This window comes from Psammomys obesus, unplaced genomic scaffold (assembly GCF_907164565.1).
Source record: "Psammomys obesus unplaced genomic scaffold, mPsaObe1.curated_primary_1811, whole genome shotgun sequence".
In the NCBI taxonomy this organism is placed as follows: Eukaryota; Metazoa; Chordata; class Mammalia; order Rodentia; family Muridae; genus Psammomys; species Psammomys obesus.
The window spans coordinates 2,730,778-2,734,656 of record NW_026590571.1 but is presented as its reverse complement, the minus strand read 5'-3'; positions in this window follow the sequence as shown (position 1 = coordinate 2,734,656).

The following is a 3,879-nucleotide window of genomic DNA, read 5'->3' as shown; positions in this document are numbered from 1 at the left end:
ATTTATTTATTTATTTATTTATTTATTTATTTATTTATTTATTTATTCATTCATTCATTTATTTATTTATTTATCTATCTATCTATCTATCTATTTATTTATTTATTTAGATTTTTGGTTTTAGTGAGACAAGACTGTGTAGTCCTGTTGTGCTGTCTTGGAACTCACTCTGTAGACCAAGCTGGTCTCAAAACTCATGGAGATCTGCCTGCCTCTGCCTGCTGAGTGGCTGGCCCTTCTTTTTACTTTTTGAGACTGAGTTTCACCAAGTTGTCAATGCTTGCCTTGAACTTGAATTCTCTTGCCTTGGCCTTATCAGGTAGCTTACACCACCAGACCCAGGGCATTCCTGTTGTCTTAACCACTTGGAAGACAGACACCACACTTATAACCTCAGTACCTGAAAAGTGGAGGTTAGAGATCAGGAGTTCAAGGTCAGCCTCAGATCCATGAGGCTGTCTACATCACCATCCCACAATCCCACAGCCTTTTTTTTTTTCTTTTTTCCTCTTTTTTTTTTTGTTTTGTTTTTCAAGACAGGGTTTCTCTGTGTAGCCTTGGCTCCTGAATTCACTTTGTAGAGCAGGCTGGCCTCAAACTCAGAGTGATCTGCCTGCTTCTGCCTACTGCGTTCTGGGGTTAAAGGTATGTGCCACCATGCCTGGCTTAGCTTCTAGAACTGTTAAAGAAGTTTCTGATGATTATACAGCTTACAGTGTATAATGTCAGAGCAGCCCAAGCAAACAAATATATGTTGGTATGGAACTGAAGAGATGGCTCAGCCATTGACAGCACTGGCTGCTCTTTCAGAGGACCCAGGTTTCATTCCTAAGCATCCATGTGACAGCTCTCAACTGTCTCTAACTTTAGTTCCAGGGTATCTATGCCCTCTTCTGACCTCAGTGGGCCCTGCGTGCATGTGGTGCACAAACACACATGCACATAATACCCATACACATAAAATAAAAATAACTGAAAAAGAAAAATTAAAAAAAATAAAGACTGTAGGTAAAAATATGGACACTATGGGGGCTTCTTTGAAATCTGACATGGAAATATGAAACATAAGATAACTGAAGAAAGGCAAAGAACTTGACTGAATTTATTCCAGTAAAGGTTGAACTTTTGAGTGATGAACTTGGAGTTTTAGTTGAGAACTCTAAGAAATGCACTGAAGATTGCTCGGGGTGGAATGGGGGCGTGGCTCACATCTGTAATCCCAGCACTCAAGAGGCTGAGGCAGGAGGACCAACATGAGTCTTAGGCAATTCTGGCTACATAATGAATTACAGCTCAGCCTGGACTACAGCATGAGAACCTATCTGCAAAACAGAAAAAAACAAGCTAACAAAAATAAAGAAAAAGAAAAAGTGTTGTAACCTGCTTTCTTCTTAACAGAAAAATATGAGCAGGTACAGAGCAATTGAAAAAGAAGTGTTTGGAGCCAGGTGGTGGTGATGCACCCCTTTAATCCCAGCACTTGGAAGGCAGATGCAAGCAGATCTCTGCAGGCTGAAGGCCAGCTTGGTCTACAGAGTTCCAGGACAGCCAGGGTTACATAGAGAAAGTAGTCTCCAAAATAAAACAAATAAAGAATATTTGGAAGGGACAGATTTAGAACATTTTCAGCTTAATCCATGTTGTGAAACCCAAGAAAGTGTCTAGAGGAAACATCAAGGGTGTGGCTGGATGGCTAAACAATTCATACAAATCACCGCTGTGTATACTCCACTGAAATAACCAGCCATCTTATCAGAACCCAGGAGCAGAGGTGGGAATAACACCATCATACACATTGTCAACTGAGACTAGACAGAGGAAGACAGGCAAAATAAGGAAGGCTCTCCCACTTCTTAAGTTCTATAGGATACAACAATAAGGTTTTCAGGCTGTGAGAGAAGAGCTGTTCCAATGGTCGAGTTGTCTACCCCTTGGTTCTGAAAGCTAGGCTATTCCTTGGTTTTAGTGGGACAAGCTGCCAACCAGGGCTGAGAGTAACATTTTGGCCTGGCCGTAGCAGGTTTAGAGGCAAGACCCTTCCCTGGAAGACAGAGCATCAAGCCATGGAGAATTAATACTGAATAGAATCTTAACTTACTTGGAACCTGTGATCCCTTTCTTTTTTTATTTTTTTTATTAATTACACTTTAGTCACTTTGTATTCCCCTATAAGCCCCTCCCTCCTCCCCTTCCGATCCCACCCTTCCCTCCCCCTTCTTCACATATGCCCCTCCCCAAGTCCACTGATAGGGGAGGTCCTCCTTTCCTTCCTTCTGATCTTAGACTATCAGTTCTCATCAGAAGTGGCTGCATTGTCATCTTCTGTGGCCTGGTAAGGCTGCTCCCCCCTCAGGGGGAGGTGATCAAAGAGCAGGCCAATCAGTTTATGTCAGAGGCAGTCCCTCTTCCCATTACTATGTAACCCACTTGGACACTGAACTGCCATGGGCTACATCTGTGCAGGGGTTCCAGGTCATCTCCACGAATAGTCCTTGGTTGGAGTATGAGTCTCTGGGAAGACCCCTGTGTTCAAATTTCTGGTTCTGTTGCTCTCCTTGTGGAGTTCCTGTCCTCTCCAGATTTTACTATTTTCTACTTCTTACATAAGATTCCCTTTCTTCTTTTAAGTTATCTGTTGTGGAATGGGATCTTCAACCTGTCTTGCCATTGTTTTTTTCTTTGTTTAAGACAGAGTCTCACTATGCAGCTCTGGCTATCCTGGAACTCACTATGTAGACCAGGTTGGCCTTGAACTCAGAAATTTGCTTGCCTCTGCCTCTCGGAGTATTGAAATTAAAGGCCTGTGTCACTACCGGCTTTGCCATTGCATTTTGTAAACAGGAAACTCATCTTGCTTCACAGGTTCATAGCTGTTAAGTTTCAAACAGAGGGACAAGTGGTTGAGGTGCAGATTTAACATATCAAGGCAGACCTGGCCTCCAGGATCTCCCAGCATCCCTCAGTCCCTACTTGTTACAGGGTATGGCTGGCATAACCTGTCCCTTCCACCAAACTCTCCAGCCAGGGAAGAGATGGCTCAGGGGTTCAGAGCACTGATTACTCTTGTAGCACCTCCATGGTAACGCAAAGCCATCCAATCCCAGGGGCTCTGATACCTTCTTCTGGCCTCCACAAGTGCTACACACACAGTGCACAGAAAACAGCCAAACATGTAAGATAACGGTAAATTTTGAAAAAAAAAAAATTCATGCAAGGATCTGGGCATGGTAGCACATGCCTGATCTCACCACTGGAAAAGCTGAGCTAGGTTCAGGAAGATCACCAGTTAACTTCAACCTGGGCTTCATGGCAAGATCAGCCAGGAATACATAGACCAGTCATAAAAGCTAGGCCTGGTGACACACACCTACAATACTAACATTTGACAGCCTGGACTACATAGTGAGTTGCAGGCTACCTTAGGTTATATAACGAGACCATGACTTAAACACACACACACAACAGATCAAAACAAGAAATAACTAAATAAGCAAAGTTCATTCATGAGTGATGAATGTGACTCAGAGATAGTGCCCTTGTTCAAGATCCTAGATTCTCTTTGGTCTCTAGCACTCCAACCTTACCTCCAAAAAGTTAATTGTAGAATGAGTGAAGGATTTGAGGATGAGGGATGAGGATAAATGAAGTTTGCATGCAAGAAGGATGTGAATTTAGGGAATGCAGAGGAAAGGAATGTTACAGACTGAATTGTGTCCTCTTCAAGATCATTTAGTGAAGTCCTTACTCCTAGAACCTTAGAAGGGGGCCAAGACTCTTGGAGACAGAGTCTTTAGAAGATGTAATTAAGCTAAAAACTGAGGCTGGTACAATGGGCTCTAACCTAATCTGAATGATTGTCCTAATAAGAAAAAAAAAAAA